This window comes from Cupressus sempervirens, chromosome 3 (genome assembly GCF_028749045.1).
Source record: "Cupressus sempervirens isolate cs-2001-9-10 chromosome 3, ASM2874904v1, whole genome shotgun sequence".
Lineage (NCBI taxonomy): Eukaryota > Viridiplantae > Streptophyta > Pinopsida > Cupressales > Cupressaceae > Cupressus > Cupressus sempervirens.
The window spans coordinates 885,114,324-885,133,876 of NC_143120.1; the positions used below are offsets into that span (position 1 = coordinate 885,114,324).

General features: G+C 37.2%; 1 protein-coding gene across 3 annotated transcripts in view; it reads left to right on the forward strand.

The window, feature by feature from the left end:
• LOC149569632 (GTP-binding protein) overlaps positions 1–19,553 on the forward strand; it is a 242,567-nt gene that overhangs the window by 17,264 nt on the left and 205,750 nt on the right. Inside the window, exon 1 of one of the 3 annotated variants that reach the window (XM_089822344.1) lies at positions 16,265–16,339. The exons of the other annotated variants lie outside the window; for them this stretch is intronic. The gene's annotated coding sequence lies outside the window, so the exon portion shown is untranslated. Of the gene's footprint in view, positions 1–16,264; positions 16,340–19,553 lie in introns of those variants that run through there. 3 annotated transcript variants of the gene reach the window in all.

Here is a 19,553-nt window from a genome sequence, read left to right on the forward strand (position 1 = left end):
CCTTCAATTACAAGAACCCATTCGAATACCATTCAAATCAATTTAAAAAGAAAAGGAGGGAAATAAAAGAAAGGAAAATAGGAAGTTAAAGGGTTATTATTATTTTATTATTATTATATATTCTTATCTATGTTCATTTGTACGTATTGATAAGGTGGCATCATTAGATTATGATTTATAATGTATTGGTGTCACCTTATTTTTATATACATATGTTCGTATTAGAGAATGTTTTATAATAATTAAATAATAATAATATTATTTGATAATTCTTTTAAAGGTAAGAATTTATGTTTATTTTATATTATTTATTATAATGTTCTTTTTATAGCTCATGTGGTTCCACAATGTAATATGTTGTCAAGTCCTAATAACCCCGCCAAAATAGTTTTTAGGTCAAGCCTGTTGATTCTGATGATTGGACTATTCAACCATCCCCTTCTAGTGGCCCCGTTTAGCAATGCTTCCCCCGTCTCTTCCATCTTCTTCCTGCAATCAATCAAAACAACATTCTCGCCAAGACATCAATTCAAGATTTATAAATTGTTAATTCAAAATCATCTAGTGACCATTAAAGATTTCATCAATGTCAGAATAACTCTCTTCACATGTTCATGAAAATATCTCATCATCATACATGTACTTCAACTAACTCATTTCACATGATCAGAAAGAATTAAATTGATACAATGGCTATAATTAACTAACTCACCTCACATGATCAAGAAAGAATAGATTGATACAATGACTATAATTAACTATCTCGCTTCACATGATCGAGAAAGAATAGATGGATATAACGGCTATAATTAACTAAATTGCTTCACATGATCAAGAAAGAATAGATGGATACAACGGCTATAATTAACTAACTCGCTTCACATGATCAAGAAAGAATAGATTGATACAACGACTATAATTAACTAAATTGCTTCACATAATAAAAAATAATTTGTTTCAACGGCTATAATTAGTTTAAAATTTTAGGGCAAAAATTGGGATGTAACAAGGAGAGCCAATTTTTTCTTGTCATCAAAGTCATTCCAAAGGAAGCTTCTAAGTTTTGCCTCAAGCTTCTTATTGATATGTTTAGATAAAGGTAGGCAAGAAAGAGGGTATGTTGGAAGAGCGGACAGCGCTGCTTTGATCTTGGTAACTTTACCAGCTTTTGTAAGCCATTTATCTTTCCAACCTCCTATCCTAGCATCCATTCTATCAAGAATACTCTGCCGACCCTTGTTAGTTTTACTGCCTTTTTCTAACTCTATTCCTAAGTATTTACACAGGAATGTACCTCTTTTATATCCCATAATATTACAAATTTGTTTTTCAATTTCAGATTTGGTGTTAATGAAAAGGATTTCTGATTTTTTAGCATTCACTCTTTGACTAGAAGCTTCCATATACTATTGAATGATAGACTTGATGTTTATGGCCACTTTTGTTTTACTTTCACCTGGCAGAATGGTATCATCTGCATATTGTTGGCGGATAATATTGGGGACATTTTCAGTTACAGTAATTCCACTTATTTTGCCGTCATTGTGAGGTTTGGTAATTGCTCTCCCAAATGCTTCTGCCATGATAATGTACAGGAAAGTAGATAGGGGATCTCCTTGTCTTATACCTCTTGATGAGTCAAAGAAGCCTTCGGGAGACCCACTAATAAGAACTGAAATTTTAGTTGTTGAAATGCATTGATATATAAAATTAATCCATTGGTGAGAGAATCCGAATGCTTCTAAGGTTTTGCATAAAAACCTCCAGTCAACCATATTGTATGTTTTCTGAATGTCCAATTTCATGAACATGCTTGTCATTTTATTCTTATTGGCTGAGTGTAATGTTTCTTGTATAATGAGTATCCCATCTAGAATCGATCTTCCTGGTACAAAACTAGTTTGTTCTTCCGATACAATCTTAGGAAGAAGCGGTTTCATTCAATTTGCTAAAATTTTGGATACGAATTTATATATGGTGTTGCAAAGAGCTATAGGTCTGAAATCCCCTGGATTTTGAGGATTATCTAAGATGACTTATATTGGGTTTAACCTTAGTAAAGACTTCTTCAGATATTTTATCTCTGAGGTAGGAGTGAGGGCTTTTGTTTTGAATATAGACAACAATACAAGAAGCTTCTGCCCAAAGAAAATGTTCTAGATTCTGATCAAATATTATAGCTGTAGCAGCTTCTATAATTGTCCTATTCTTTCTTTCTGCTACCCTATTTTGTTCTGGATTATAAGGAATGATATACTCTTAATTCCTGTTTCTTTACAAAATCTTTTAAACAAATTTGAGGTGTATTCCCCACCATTATCAGTTCTATGAGTTTTAATTTTAGTTCCTGATAAGTTTTCAGTTAATGTTTTGAATTATTTAAATCTCATTAGGATTTCTTCTGATTCTTTGCACTTTAAGAAGTAAATCCATGTTTTCTTAGAGAAGTCATCTATGAACAAAATACAGTACTAGGATCCTCCAAGAGAAGGAACAGACATAGGTCCACATAAATCTGAATGAATTAATTCCAAAACATTGTTGGTTTTTCTAGTGCTATCATGAAATGGACTTTTGGTGTTCTTACCCAGAGTGCACCCTTTGCATATGCTTGAGTGTTCTTTATTTAGTTTGGGTTAACTAGTAACCATCTTTTCCATAGTTGATAAGGTTTTGAAATTTAGATGTCCTAGCCTTCTGTGCCATATTTCATTTATGTCTGCAGCTTCATGAATTAAAGCTTGAATAGGTCGACTAGTTTCTGAATTTAATTCATACAAATACCCTTTTCTTTGATCAATCAACTTCGCTTTCTTAATTGAGGAGTTGTTTTTCTAGGTTATTACTTTACCATTCATGAATGCAACATTATGTCCATCATCTTCAAGTGCTGTAACTGAGATTAGATTTCTTTTTATTCCTGGTACAAAGAGTACTCCTTTGAGAAGAAGAGAATTTCTTGATTTTTGTTTACTCCTTTGAGAAGAAGAGAATTTCTTGATTTTTGTTTTAAGTTGCAATTTCCAATTCCTTTAATGGAGTGTGCTCAATTATCACTGATGGTGACTTTGCCGTTAACCTTTTCTGATATAGAGTCTAGTGCTTCTTTGTATCCTGTAATATGTCTAGATGATTGACTATCAATCACCCATGCTTTATTTGAGACTTCATTTGATAGTGACGAATACAATACATGATTCTCAGGATCATAGTTATCTTCTTCCCTAGTGATATTTGTACACACTTGTTGTTTAGAATTCTCAGGACAATTAGATCTGTAGTCTCCAAACTTTTCACATCTGAAACACTTTATTTCAGATAGATCTTTCTTAGGTTTGTCATTCTTTTGATTTCCCCTTTTCTTCTCGAAATGCCTTTTCTTGCCCTTATAGGAGTTTGTATTAAGAACATGAAGTTCTTCGTCTTCTGTTTTCAATTTCCCTCCTTTCTTTAGTTTTCTGGATTCTTCTTGAAGACAATCTCCCTTAAGTCTATTGAAGTCAGGAAGTTTATCTCTGGCACTTACTCCTTGTGCGAAAGTTTCCCATAAATCTGGTAATCCATCTATAGCCATCAGTATTAGTTCCGTGTCACTAATGATGGTTCCTATACTTGAAAGTTCATCTCTTAGGCTGGCAACCCTTAGGAAGTCAGAATTCATTGATTCTCCTTTCTTTATTTGTATGTGATTTAGTTGCCTTTGCAGTGTGAGAGCTCTAGTTGCATTGTTGACCTCATATGCATTTAGTAATGCATTCATCATATCAAATGCCGTCTGATGTTTCATTAGCATAGGTACATTATCATTTTTCACTCCATCTAATATGATCTGAATGGCTTTTCTATTTCCTTTACTGCAGATAGTTTTATGAGGTTCAACATTAGATTGTTTGGATGCTGAATCAACAAATTGTTTTATATCATTTTCTTCAAGAATCATCATGATTATGAATTTCCAGGCATCAAAGTGTTCTTTCCCATCAAACTTGTCTTTGGGTCTGATTGTGTATGCCATTTGAAGATAGGAGAATAATGCTAGATATATATAAGGTCTGATTATTTAATTTGTAGAGTCTAGGTTCGACTACCAGAGCTTTGATACCATGTAAAGTTTCTACAAATTCTTTTGACTGAGTCAAACTTAGATTATACCTTCTTTGCCTCCTTCGAACTTGCTGTAAATAACTTCAAATTACTGTCTTGAATGAAATTAGAAATATGAATCAGGAACTGTCTTTTCTTCTGCAAGTTGTATTTGGGCAGTATTGACTAGGGAGAAGACTTCATTGTTTTCTTCTGTGCTCTTACACTTCAACCATACCCTTAATAAATATAGAAATCAAGGGACATGTCCTTAGAAAGGACACGTCTTTTCCAAAGTCTACTTTGCCTAATCTCTAGAAATCGGCGACTCTCCATGAAATTAACAAGTTTAAACACAAACTAAACCAAAAGAGTTTTAGTTAGATTTAAACTAACATACAAGGATTGGCACCGATATCCTTAAGAGGATAATGCAATGACTTTAGATCAGTATTTATCATGCAATATCAGATCAGCATGTTTAAAAGTTACAAAATTAACACAAACTACCTCTAGAATGTCAGTAGATTATCAGATGGATAGATGGGTTGCAGAAATAGCTAAGCCTCTGACAAATGATGAATTTTAAGAGCCAACTGCAGGGGCATTCAAATTGGAAAAAGTTGATCTTGAAGTTGCAGGTAGAGGGAGATGGATAACCGCTTTCTTAAACCTTCTGCAGAAAAGGTGTTAAGTCGTGCATGGAAGTAATAGAAGGATAAGAGAGAACTCAAACAGATGCTGAAGGAAATGAAAAAATATATTGATGCCATATGAGGTCCTAGTCCACAACCATTGACTCAAGACACTTTATTGTTTGACCCTGAATTGTTAAAGCGTATAGCTTCAGTCTGACAAAACTGTGATCAGCATACATATGCATATATGTACAACAACATGATGCACATACTGTTGTATATATATGCATATGTATCCTTGTTGTCTGTGAATCAATACACAGTTGGAACCGACGATCATATATATATTTTCTAAGATCATTTAAGGCACGATCAAAACTTATTTCTGATTCCTTTGATTTTAGATCACTATCGATCTATATTTTATATCGGGCTGTAGTCATTATGATTAGTAATACATTGTTAAACTTGTGTTAAGTCTGTAAACAAATCGGGCATGATTAGTTACACCGAACTGGAGTGATTGTGAATGTCCATGTCTCCATTCAGAGACATGACCATTCACCATCACAACCTTTCATGTGATATGTATACTTGATCCACCCGAGTGAACAAGGCATCGAAATGAATTAATACAAGCACATCAAAGGATGGAAGGACATTTCAAGTTCAAGCATATTATATTATCTTTGTTATTTCCATACTAACTTCTACAGATTCTAGAGCGAATCTATCCTTTGTCAACAGTGATCATACCTGCAATAAAGTTGTGCATCAGCAAGCCACGAATTTGAAATCTGGTAAGAAACTTTACCTAAATAGCCAGCTAGGCAAAAGTTCTTAGACTAGGTACAGAAAGGCAAAATGATGGTAGGGGTGTTTGAAGAATGGCTGGAAAACATTATCTAGGAAGGTAAAAGCTACGTGGAAAAGTCTAAAAGGGTCTATGAAAAACTGGCAGTTGCTACAAGGAAATTAGACACCCAACTTGCAGTGTGGGAGAAATAAGAGGAAAATAAATGGACCATTGTTGTGTCACAAATGCAAGAAATACAAATGTATGGAGTGGCAAAGTTTCCGACATAGAAACCTTCAAAGAATTTAGATGAGAATGTACTCTACACTTGCAGAAAGAATGTGGAATGGAGAAACGATTTTGAAATAGGGGAGAGTCGAGTACAATAGACTCGGGAATGAATTGAGTGAACTCACTAAAGTTCTCCCTGAAGAGTTGAGATGTAACCTCATTCTTTCTGTCTCTGAAAATGGGGAAGCAGATAAAGATGAGATTTCTATCCTTCAAAACTTGAAGGCAGAAGTTAATAAAATGAAAGAAGCAAAAACGTTGGTGGCAGAAGACATTTCAAAACTAGCACAGATAGAAGCCTTGCTGTGTGTGTGCTCAAAGCATCTACCTGCCCGCACGGTAAGGATCAAAGAAATCAAACTTGAGAGGGATGTGCCGAGACAAAGAATGACACACTTAACACCCTGAATGTTCAAACTATCTAGGAGTTCATGGGACTTTACAAGGAGTGGAAGCCTTCTCACGCTTCACCAAATTTCCCCACCCAACCTATAGGAGTTGGAGATGCTGCTAAGCTTTAGACAACTGTCTTTTGGGGATAGATTAGAAATGGATAGTTTTTGGGATTCAAGCTTCGTTAAGGAATTGAATCGAAGATAGAGTCTTACAGTGAACAATTCCTTTTAATATAATCAGATAGAATGATAAGATCAGTTCTGATATTCCAGAGATAATTTATATACTGTAATGTTATGTCTGATGTAATCTCAATATACATATACGTGAGGAGTCGTCTCTGATAGAATTAATTATTTCAGATATCGCTGAGTGTATTTTTCATTGATTGGATTGATGATTTCCAAGTAGCGATATCAAAGGTATATGTATGAGTTCCAAAAGTCACAATCACGTAGAGGCATGACTCTACGTGGCTTATGCCACGTAGGGTCATGTCCCTATGTGGAGACTTAATCAACCGTAACTAAACATTTATCTTTAGCAAATGCAAGTCAGTCCCGATGGCACAAGGCAATAAACTGCTGCGGGAGAATGGAACCGGTGTTTGATCAAGCTCAGTACATGGCAGGAGATATGAGCATGATAACCAAATTATAGTGCTTGTTTATGTATTGCTACATTAATCGCTCAGAACTCATGGGTGTTCATCACAAACAAATATGAAGGTCTGCGATCATGTATAGGTCTTGACAGTCCGATTGAAGCTATACCTTCAACAGCTGTTAGCGGGGATAATAATCTGCAGGATAGTTTGGTTATTCTCATTTCTCAGTAGACTCTGGCTAATCTTAACGCATATCTTTAACAAACTATGGTTATGTAAAAACTATATGTTGTAGATCACAAGATTGACGTGCGGTTCTGATTTTGGTTTTCCTAGACTAGAAAACATTCTGCAAACAGACTAAATTTTGAGTGAATGTTTTTCTGAAGAAAGACATGAATTTGTGAACGAAAGTTTAAATGATGATTTTGATCATTCCTTAAATTTGCAAGTTTGGGAAATTGATGAGGTGAAATTTTTGTGGAATTCTTTCTTGATTGATTGAATTTATCATTCTTCAGTTTACATTTATTTATGTTTTAGAATGTCCATTGGATCATGATTTAGTTGCTTTAAATCTATTCAGTTTGCTATTAACGATCAGTGAATTCAATAGCAGAGTGGTTCATTTAATCAATGAAACATATGTTGTCGGTAAATTCTATATTGTAGCCGATGGGTAGAATAGTATCCAAACGGGTGTGTGACGGTTGAGTCACCCTTTCGGGAAAGTATATGTACACCGTTCGGAAGGGACTTTGGAAGCATCATTGTAATCATCATAATCATATTGTAAGCATTGGAGTGCATATTGCGTATATGAATAAAGTATCTGTTCTGTGTTATATCTTATTGTACTACATGCGATAAGTATCCTTTACCCTGTACGGTAAACGTTTGGCACTGTTGCCGGGGATGTAATGAGTATTAGAGCCTTTCATGCTTTCTGGTGAAAAATATATATACTTTTTGTACAATTTCTAATTCATTGAAGATCATTCCAAGGGAGTTGTACCTTGTTAAAATTTGGAGGGAAAATCTATTGAAGGTTAACTTGCTGTTGATTATAAGATTTGTTCTTCGATAAAGAGGTATATAGTCATAAATTTTGTTTATGTTAAGAAGGATAGTCTGTTAGCCAACAGCTTTTTGGCGACTCTATTGGGGAGCCAAAAGTGAAGATTAGTATGTATGTAATGAATTTTCATGTTATGAGCTCATGAAAATATTTTCCCTATAGGATGGCCAAGAAGATATTGTGAGTCAACTTACCCTGGCCTGGAGATTAAGATGGAACATTGAAGAGTATCACAGAGTTAGGCTTATTTTAGAAAGGGAAGAATAAATTTGAAAAAACCTAAATCTCTTTATAACTAGGCAAAAAAGAAGACGAGAGAAACCTATGAAGAGATAGTGTACCCAAGGGGCAAACAAATCAATAAAGGAGATTCATTGTTTGTTGAAAACTATTATACTGGAGTCAAGGCATTATACGAGATACTTAAGGAGGGAGGGGTTAATAGACCCAACTTTTGAAGAGCCGTTGGGAAATCTAAATCCTATACCAAGCCCTACATGCATTCAAAGGTCTAAAAGTAAGCCTCCACCTTCACCTGAAACCCCTGTCTCCTGTGTGTCAAGCATTGATTCTGCACGGCCTAGTTCTACCTATTGTTGCCAATCCTAGACCTTTTAAGTACTCCTCTAATCCTTCCAATGGCTCAGCCACGGGGAGCTGTAGTAGGGCCACTAAACTTAGCTTCTCAAAAGCCCCTACCTAAAGGAGCGAGAGAGGTTTCACCCAAATTTAATAGGGATGGAAAGGTTTCTGTTAATGAACACTTTAATGCTTTCAATGTGGCCAGCACAACATGAAGATGTAGCTGTAAGACTTGTTGTACAAACATTGACAAACACAACTGGTGTTATCATCTTCCTTCTGGTTCTATTACTGATTGGAGTTCTATGAGAACAACCTTTGAAAACTGGTTCAAAAGTGCAGATAACGAGATTTCGTTATTAGCTCAAGTGACAAATATGAAAAAAGAAATCCATGAGTCAATGAGGGACTTGAAGTAAAATATAATAAGGTTTTTAACAAAATCCCCACGGCTAAAAGGCCCACTGAAGAAAAACATAAATGTTTCTTTCTGAACTCAATGCCCCCTGATATAGGATTTAATCTCAGGAGAAACAGAGTGGTTGACTGCAATGCTGCTCAAACCCAAACAATAGAATTGGAAGATAATCTAATTACTTTTGGAAAATGGAAAATAGAAGTCCAACACTCTAGTGCTCAATCCTCCACTTCCTCAGATACTGTGGTACAAGGATTAGTTAATGATGTGATTGCTCTAAAAAGACAACTACCTAAACCAATCATTCTTATGCACAACCATATCAAGACATTAGCAGGAGATAGTATAATCCACCTAATAATCCTGGAAAGCAATCAATGGTTCCGTCTCATGGACAACTCAAACCACTGAATAAGATGCCTTTAAATGAAGGAAACATGTGTCTTTTTGATTCCACCCCAGATGATGATGGCAGTACCTGCCCTGATATGCTCCTCATAAAGACCCTGAACAGTCTCTGCTAGAATGCTGATGAAGCAAGGATGATTTTGTAATGTTTTTTTTGTGTTTTTTGGTTATGTTTTTTCTTTTGGGTGTTTTGAGTAAGATAAATGCTTCAAAGTAAATACTGAAATAAAATGCTAAATCGAAAAAATTGATGCCAAATGCTGAATCTGTGCAATTATATCATGCTGCTAGAATTAGAAATATACATATATCAAATAATGAACCTGTTTAATGTGCAAAGGCCAATTCCTCAAGTCCAGATGGCAGCGTGTAACAAATCTCCTCCACTTCCTATCCGAACACAACCTCCATTAGGGCTGCTTAGATCCCAAACGAGCAATGTAACCACTGGTATTTCAAAATGCTGGCCCCCAAATCAGAATCACAGGCTTCCAATGTTGCACGCAGACCTCCAAAGGCAGATCGCAGGCCTCTCACAGCTAATCGCAAGCCACAAATGAATGAACACAGGTCTCTAACTGTGGTCGCAGGCTTCAGACAAGTAATCACAGGCCTCAGGGATTCAAACGCAGGTCTGCAAATTAGATGCAGATGTCTCAAAAACTAGCCGTTCAGGAAGAATCAGAAGATAGGTGCTGATGTTAACAGGAAATCCCAACGCCAAACAATAATTCCAAATGTCAGCTCTTGCAATTGTCCAATTGTGAATTCACTTAATTTCAAACAACCAATTCGATAGCCAACAAGGTCTTTCAGCTACAATAGTATAGCTCTGAAAGACAACAATAACTCTCAAGAAAGATTAACACCCAAGTCCATTATACCTCAGCAATGGATTGGAGAAAACTTAGCCTTCAAACCCTCAGCAACAACAAAAGCAAATAATAATTCATAGGATGTTCAATTTTGAAAACGAGAGCCATATTTATAATCTCATTTGCACAGCTTGGCTTCAACATTGCACCTTTCACTAAAGAAGCTTTAGCTTCACAACATCATTTTAAAATATGTAATAAGATAAAGTACACTAATAATTATAAAGCCTCATAACTAGTGCAATAAATATGACTCCATCATTAAATAACTCCATCCTGTGAAGAAGACTAAATAGATGACAACCATCATTGTGTCGGCTTTGCACTGCCAAAAATAGTAACTGGCCAAAATTAGACTTACTATAAATAGCATCTAGAACTGAGACCCTCAATCCAACTGTTAACTCACGAGCGTCGTGATGATGAGCTGACCAAACCTTGCTCCTAGAACTGGCTAAAACTAGGACATTACAATCGTCCCTTGCGAAGATTGCTTATCCCCAGGCAATCGTAGTGTGGGGTGCCGAAGAATATCCTCATGCTCCCAAATGGCATCCTCATCTGGTAGTCCTTGCCACTTGACCAAAAACTCTTTGATAGTCCTTTGCAACTATCTTTCCCTGGTATCAAGAATCGCCCCAGGGATCAACTCAAGTCTCCCCTCATCATCTAATGGTGGTAAAATATTAAATAGGAGATAGGACCACATGTCTGCAAAACATGAAACACATTATGCACCCTACTATCATTTGGTAGTTTCAACTCATACGCCACCTCACCAAAATGCCTCATGTCACGGAAGGGACCATAATATCGAGGCTTGAGCTTCTCAGCTCCACTCTTCCTGATGGAAGACTGTCTATACAACTGCAACATCAAATATACCATATCGCCCACCTGAAAAGAGCGAGTTGTCCACATTTGATCAGCATACTGCTTCTGTGCCTTCTGGATATTATCTCTCAATGTCCTCATAATATCCTGACTATCCTGTAGCATATCACCTAGTTGGGCACTGTGCTATTGCTGCAAAGCAAATCCCTGAAGCTCAGAGGATCATATCCATGCAAAGCTCTAAATGGGGACATATGTATAGTCGTATGGTGAGTGGAATTATAACAATACTTGCACAAATGAATCCACTTCACCCAAGCCCTTTGCTGAGAAGAAACATAATTCCGCAGATAGCCCTCCACCCACTTATTCACAATCTCATTTTGCCCGTCAATCTGAGGGTAGTAAATGGTAATTGGAGTCAACTCTATCCCACATAACCTAAAAATTTTCTACCAGAAGTGACTCATAAATCTTCTATCGTGGTCACTTTATATAGTCTAGGGTAAACCATGTATCTTGAACACCTCTCGGAAGAACAACTTAGGTAATTGCACTATTGAATATTTAGTAGTGACTGGAGAAAAATGAGTATACTAAGTGAGTTAGTGGAATACCACATAGATGCAATCTTTACCTTGGGCTTTAGGCAAGCCCAAAATTAAGTCCATAGATATACTCTCCTACTTCCGCTCAAGAATGGAAGTGGTTGTAGCAACCCTACATGGCATGTATGCTCTTTTTTGTTCTGTTGACAAACAAAGCACTCTCTGACATAACGTTGCAAATCTGTCTTCAGGTCCTTCTGTATAAATCTCTCCCAAATCTGCCTGTATGTTTTAAAGAATCTGGGATGGCCAGCCATAGGTGAATCATGGCTCGAAGAATAATCTCACAAACACCTGATCCTAAGATAAGGTAAATCCTTCCCTTGTGAATGATCAACTCATCAGTGAGGGTATAGCTGCTGTCCTGAATACTGCCATCAACAATACCAACTGCCCATTGATCCTTGACATACTTAGCTATGATCAAGTGCCTCTAGTCCTCAACAATCTTAATAACCAAGCACAAGTGGAGTCTTCGAGAGAGATGTCAAAATCATAGGACTGTAACTTACTAACCCACTTTTGCTCCCTCTCATTTTGGTCTCACTGACCCAAGAAGTGCTTCAAGCTATTATGATCTGTCTTAATACAAAATTTGCTGCTAACTAAGTACTCCTTGAACTTGGCCAAAGCATGCATAATGACCAACATCTCCTTGTCATAGACACTGAATGATATCTTAGGATCTCGTAGCTTCCTGCTCTTGAAAGCTATAAGATGGCGATCTTGGGATAATACTACTCCAACACCCTCACTCGATGCATCACAGTGCCAATCAAACGGCCTCGAAAAATTTGGCAAAGTTAACACAAGGCATGAAGTCATAATCACCTTGAACTTCTCAAAGCACTCCTGTGGTTGAGGAGTCCACTGAAAAGCACCCTTACGAGTCAGATCCGTAAGGGGAGCTACATGTCTCGAGAACCTAGCTACAAACTTGTGGTAGAAAGCACAAATTTCAATGAACCCTCTTAACTGTGTCAGGTTCTGTGGCGTAGGCCAATCTAAAATCTCACGAATCTTATTAGGATCCATGCGAACACCCTTTGTATTGATGATGTGACCCAAATATAGCAACTTTGTCATACCAAACACACTTGGAGTCCTTGGCATACAAGGAAGCCCTATCCAAAATATCCAATACTATATCAAGATGATCAACATGATTGTCCCAGGTCTTACTAAAGATAATGATGTTGTCAAAGAAAACCAACAAAAACTTTTGTAGCTGACAGTGAAACACCCTATTCATAGGAGACTGAAAAGTGGTTGGGGCATTTGTCATGTCAAATTACATGACAGGAAACTAAAAATGGACTCGGTGGCACCTGAAAGCTGTCTTCTCCACGTCCTGCTCTCTAACTTGGTTTTGATGGTACTCTGATCTCAACTCAATCTTGGAGAAGAATTGAGCCCCATGGAACTCATCAATAAGATCATCAATTCGAGGGATAGAATACCGGTTTTAAATAGTCCTCTTATTAAGCATCCGGTAATCAATACACGTACGCAAAGTACCATCCTTCTTCTTCACTAAGGAAACTGATGAAGCGAGGGGAGACTTATGTAGCCTGATGTGCACTATATCTAGCAGGTCCTGTATAGTCTTCTCAATCTCATCCTTAAGCCACTTCGGGTGTCGGTTAGGTGTAATCATTGTGGGCTTAGTGCTCTCCTCCAACTCTGTAATGTGCTTAATCCCTTTGTTAGGTGGCCCACCTGGAGGCAAGTCACTAAACACTTTGGAATGTTTAGTCCTCAATTGCTGAATATCGGGGTGATATGTGCTGGCTTATCTGTACTATCCAAAGTAGGCATCATCTTGCACTCAATTGCCCAATCAATCACATCCTCATGGTGAACCAAGCACTTATGCGTCTAAGAGAAATCTAGTTAAGATCATCGTTCTTGATAGCCTTAAGGACTTGTGGTTTACCATCCCTAATGAACCTCATCTCCATACTCTTTGTGCTGATGTAAATGTCCTTAAGGGTATGCAACCATGCCATGCCAAGAACTATGTCCATACTACCCATATCTACCACATAAAAATCTGCCTTAAAAGCTTAAATATTTAGCCTAACTGGAAGATCTGAAATCATCTTGTTACACTTCAGGGTGTAACCATCAGCCTCTTGAACCCATAACCCCTCAATGTCCTCAGTTTGAATACCTCTCCTAATGACCAAACATGCATAAATAAAATTATGTAACCAAACATGCATCAATAAAATTATGTGTGGCACCCGTATCAAATGAAGCAATCACTCCTTGCCTTGCTAGGAAACCATGCATCCTGAAAGTTCCTCCTCTGTCATGTTGGAAAGTTAGGCAACCTTGAGGTTGTAATCATCCACCTCATCATCATCATCTCTTGTAGCTCTGTAAGCATCATGATCATAATCAGCTAGCTACCTCGTAGGATCAGAACTATCCTCATTGCCATAAACCACTCCATTATCTTATTCTTGCCCTTAGGTTTCATATGGCAATTATGAATAACATCGTAAGGTCCCCTATAGTAGAAGCACAACTTCTTCCTCCTCAAATCATAAATAGTATCGTGATCCAAAGGTGCTGCCATAGCACGCTTATAATATGATTTTTCCTCTTTCTTAGTGGCTGCTCTATCATAGGATGAACTAGAAGGCTTTAAGGCAAGCTTACCCCTAGGTATAGATGCCTCCAAATTCCTAGCATTCTTCATAGTCTCCTGAAGTGAAGGTGGGTCCAAGGACTTCACCCAACCTCTAAGTGGCTTAACCAGGCCCTCTATAAACAACACGACTCTCCTCTTAGGTATGTCACACACCATCACTGGAAGTCTCTGAAACTCATTGATGAAAGCCTCTATGCTAGCTGTCTGTTGTAGCTGAGCCAGTTCCCTAAAATAAACCTTAGGGTCCTTCCTATAGAAGCGCTCTATCAGTCTATCCACAAACTCCTGATAGTAAGTGATTTGATCACGATGGAGGGATACCAATCTGTGATACCACCAATCATGTGCTATTCCATCAAGGTGCAATATTGTAAAACTAATACTGTTCTCCTCAGTCATAGGACAGAAAGCAAGGTGAGCGTTGAGCTTGTGGACCCAAGCTCTAGCCGTCACTCTCCCACTGCCATCAAAATGTGCTAAAGTCATCTTACTGACTACCTCTCATAAATCTGACTGCCTAGGCCTCTATCTATCATGAGCAGGTGTACCTTTGGAATGCTCACTCTTCTCTGTCAGATATCTGTCGAAATTTAGGTTCTACTTCACGGCTTGTGGAAGAGAATCCTACTCAGCAAAATGTGCAAGTACATCATTCACAAAGGGTGCAGCCTCAACCTCAGTACTAATTGCATTGCCTCAGATCTGAATAAGGTGGGATGCTGTGACCTATCACCAACACCAATATATCTATTCCTATCAACCCTATCATTAATCCTAATCCAATCCTTTGCTCTACATCTATCGCCAGCTCTGGACTTGTCATCAACTCGAGATTTATTGGAACTAACTGAATCATCTTGAGTACCGCTCTCTCTACTTCATCCTCAAGGACGTGTAATCTGCTGCAGAGTGTCAAGTTGGTGTTGCAACACATCTGCACATGGCACTGTCTAACTGCCAAGTCGCTAAATGTCTCTCTAGCCTCTATCAACCGCAAAACCTGTGCTAGCATCCCTATAAGCCAAATCACCTGAATCACCAACACCCCTTTCACCAACAGTACCAAACTGAATCTATGGTTCTCCATCCTCAGGTGGAGAAGTATGATCTCGATGGGTATATTGCCTACTTGGAATAAACCTCCTATCCCTATCCATGAATACTGGATACCAAGTCTTAGAACAACGTACTGATCAAATTGACAACTAAGCCCAATTCTTGCAAGCTGATAGAAAACTGCTTTGATACAATCTCTTTGCTAGAATGTTGATGAAGCAAAGATGATTTTGTAATGTTTTTTGTGTTTTTCCCCTTTTTTTTTTGTGTTTTTTGGTTTATGTGTTTTTTAGTTTTTTGAGTAATATAAATGCTTTCAAAGTAAATACTGAAATGAAATGCTAAATCAAACGATTGATGCCAAATGCCAAATCTGTGGAATTATATCATACTACTAAAACTGGAATTACATATATAAATTAATGAACCCATTTAATGTGCAAAGGCCAATTCCTCAAGTCCAAACGACTACTTGTAAGAAATCTCCTCCTTTTCCCATAAGAACGTAGCCTCCATTAGCACAACTTAGACCCCAAATGAGCAATGTGACCATTGGTATTTCATACGCTGGCCCCCAAATCAGAATTGCAGACTTCTAATGTTGCATGCAAACCTCCAAAGGCAGATCGCAGGTGTTACATCGCAATTTTTAGCTCCATTTGAAATGTTCATATAACCGCTGAGGTATCATGTGAAGTCTGTTGACAGGTAAAATTAGTTACAATCATGTGAAATGGTAAGATGGTTAATCGTTATAATCTCTTATGAAGTTGGCATGCTAGTTAATCGTTATGATGATATTTTAATGCTATTTTGGAAAGTTGGTTACTTATCATGAATTCATGGGAATTGAAAAGGCAGTTAGCCGTTATGATTGTTTATGATTAATAACTTGTTATGGTAATATGATTTAACTGTGGAGAATCTCCTTGTAGGGAGCACATCAAAGAGGTGGAAGCATTGTTAGAAAAGAATTGGGCACAGGGGCACCTCCATCACTAGGCAAATAGGTATGAATCTTGAATCACCATGGCAAAGGGTAAACGACTAGGCAAGCAAGAGTGTACGTTGGACAATACTATGAGCTACTTGATCAAACGCATAAAATATACAGCTATCATTATCAAAATTCATGTTCAGAACCATTACCTTTGTTGTTTTATGATGGCATCTCCATTTTTCTTTATCATCATATATATTTATGCATATATGTATATAAATGTATGATGCCATCATGATATTAAATCTCTGGTTCATCTCTAGTAACATATGTATAAATATATACATGCATATATAGTGAGAGGATATTCGGTTAGAATAAATCATAATCTTCCGGATTACGCACGTATACATATATACGTATTTTAATAGATACAACCTTGGACATAATAATAGCATGATGGCATCATTTTGAAAATAATATATATATGCTTATATATATAGATATTTATTTTTTAATAGATTTTCAAAGGAGCTCTCTAAATATTTCAAACTTATAACTCTCTATGTGAGGCGTTGAGTACACTTGGCGCCCCTTTTCATTTTTTGAATCGGTGAACCAAGAAACTAATGATTTAAAACTGCCATCTTGGGCCGTGGCTTAAGTTCAAGACTTCTCTCATTGCCAAGGAAGGCATCGACTCCTTTTTTCTTGTATTTGAATCCTTACTTGCATCGACTCTTTTCTTCTCATATGACTCCCATTACTGTATGTGATACCGAGCATCACTATCATACGGGTTCTTTGTATCAGATTGTAAGCTTTGGCCTTTTTTAGTTCAGCCCATTGTGAGCCAGCCAGGCGGGACTTTTTGAGTTTTAATATCATCGATCAGGTTATGTTGATACCTTTGCTCTTATCTTTATATTAGAAAATCGATGCATGTAGTGAATTTAATATGCCATTGTTCTTCCATCAAAGCATATCCATGTTACAAATCGATTATTAAATGATCAGTTCATGCTGGCCAATCTTCCTTAATATCTACAACAAACTATTATGCATCTGAATTCAGATTGAATATGCAATGTGTGTCTCTTATAATGAACAGTCTTCCTTTACTTCTTATGATACAAATTTTGACTAAACAAGTGTGAAGTCTTTGATTCACAAAGACAACATAATGCCAATATTGAAATACCATCTTTGTTTCAACTGAGTGCCAGCAATGAACTGCTAATGGAAGAATTCCATTAATGATCGAATACCAAGGACTCACCCTGGCCAAATGACCAATGAAATGGGGTGAAGAGGTGAAGGAGATTCCTGCAAAAAGGAAGAACAAAAATCAGAACTATCATATATGATAACTTATTTACTTAAACTTTAAGAACTTTCAAGTAATCTCATGTTTGTCTAATATGTACCCTGTTGTCAAGTCGAATGGTGGAATTAAGTACCAAGATGCTTAGTGGCTGGACAAGGTGTTCCATGTCTATTCTAGGTAGGGAGGGCCTTTCTCAAATGAGATTATGTGGAGATATTTTAAGGGTCCATTATTGGGAGGTTAAGTCCTTGACAATGTTTCCCCTCACCACAAGATGACAGGACATGCACCAGACAAAGATAAGTTATACATTAAAACATTTTTTGTGATGCAGGGGACTCCCCTTAAAACCATAAACTCATAACAAAAACAAAGAAACAATAGGAAATGCGAAAACAAAATATGGACTACTTATTATTGCCGCAAATGTGGAATTACAGAATTTTCAATTACAATATGCTAACCCAAATGGGTGCCTTCATTACAGTAATTTGCAAGATAGTGCTGCAAACTATCACCCAGAGCTGTCCTAGACAATGTTTGGGCATTTTTTAAGTAGGCAGTTTTATGCCCCCCAGGAAGGTTCTAGATGCTCAAGCTTAATACCTAGGGCCAATAGACCCTAACAAAACATGTAGAGTTGGCCAAATACATCTTTGATAATTATTTTAGAAGTTTCGGGTAGCCCAACTTCGAAAGGCCATAACTCACGAACTGTTGCTCTGACTGACTATTATAACCACTTTTCGAAAATGCCAGCTCTTAATCTACAGGCTTGGAATTGCGCTAGCGCCCTTCTGTCGAGTTTTTGGACCTCATCTAGGCACTCTAAGGCCTCTAACGTTGAGCCTGAAGATTTTTCTTCAAATTGTTCCACCGAAAATCTGCAATAACTTCTCTGATACTTAAGCTAGAGCAATGAGATTTTTATGGTAGGCTTACAACTCTAAAATGAACCTTCTAGTAGAAAATGAGAACATTCCGAGCTCGTATGACAAACTTACTAAAAATAGTAAGTTCCCATAAATAGTAACCACCCTGTCGACTAGTTCTTATTAAAATAGAAAAGATTGAAAATAAAATATTTTTGGGTGATGCAAGATTGCCCTTGCCCCGAGGATGCTCCTGCATCAGACATCCGGGGTAATTTGAGAAGTGACCTCGTCACGTCTTAGGTGTGTAGAGGAAAATCAAGATGGTTAACCTCCTCCTTTGCCAACTAGATGAATCCTCAATCGGTCTCCCTTTCCAGTTGACTAGATATTCCTCATAAGTTTTGTTTTTGGTGCTTTTTCCAACATGACTGCCTAGTATCTCCTCAATCTCCTTTGTAGCTGAATTAGCTGCTGGAATGCTCCATTGTGCTTCTGCAACTTCATCTCAATCACCTCCTTCATAATACTCTATAAAATCTGAAATATTAAATATTGGTGAAATATTCAATTCAGCAGGCAACTCCACTTCAGACGCATTGCCAGAATCATGCCTCTTCACTATCTTGCACGGTCCAAACTTCTTCATCTTCAACTTATTATATGTACCCACTGGAAAACAATCCTTTCTCAAATGAACCATGACTTCATCTCCAATCTGAAATTCCTTATATCTCATTTTCACATCTGCCTTAACCTTATACTGTGTATTCATCTTTATGATATGCTTCCTCACCTCCTCATGGATGTTCTTCAAATGTTCAGCAAAATCTTCTGCTTCAACACTACTTATCTCTCCTTTATCCAATTGCCTCAGTTCAGAAGCATTTTTGGGGCTACTCCCATATACAATCTGGAATGGGAATTTGCCAGTACTCCTATTGACAGAATTATTATATGCAAATTCTGCCTGTGGTAAAATCATATCTTATCCTTTTGGTTTATCTCCAATCAAGCATCTCAACAAATTTCTCAAACTGCGATTCACAACTTCTGTCTGTCCATCAGTCTGTGGATGATGTGAT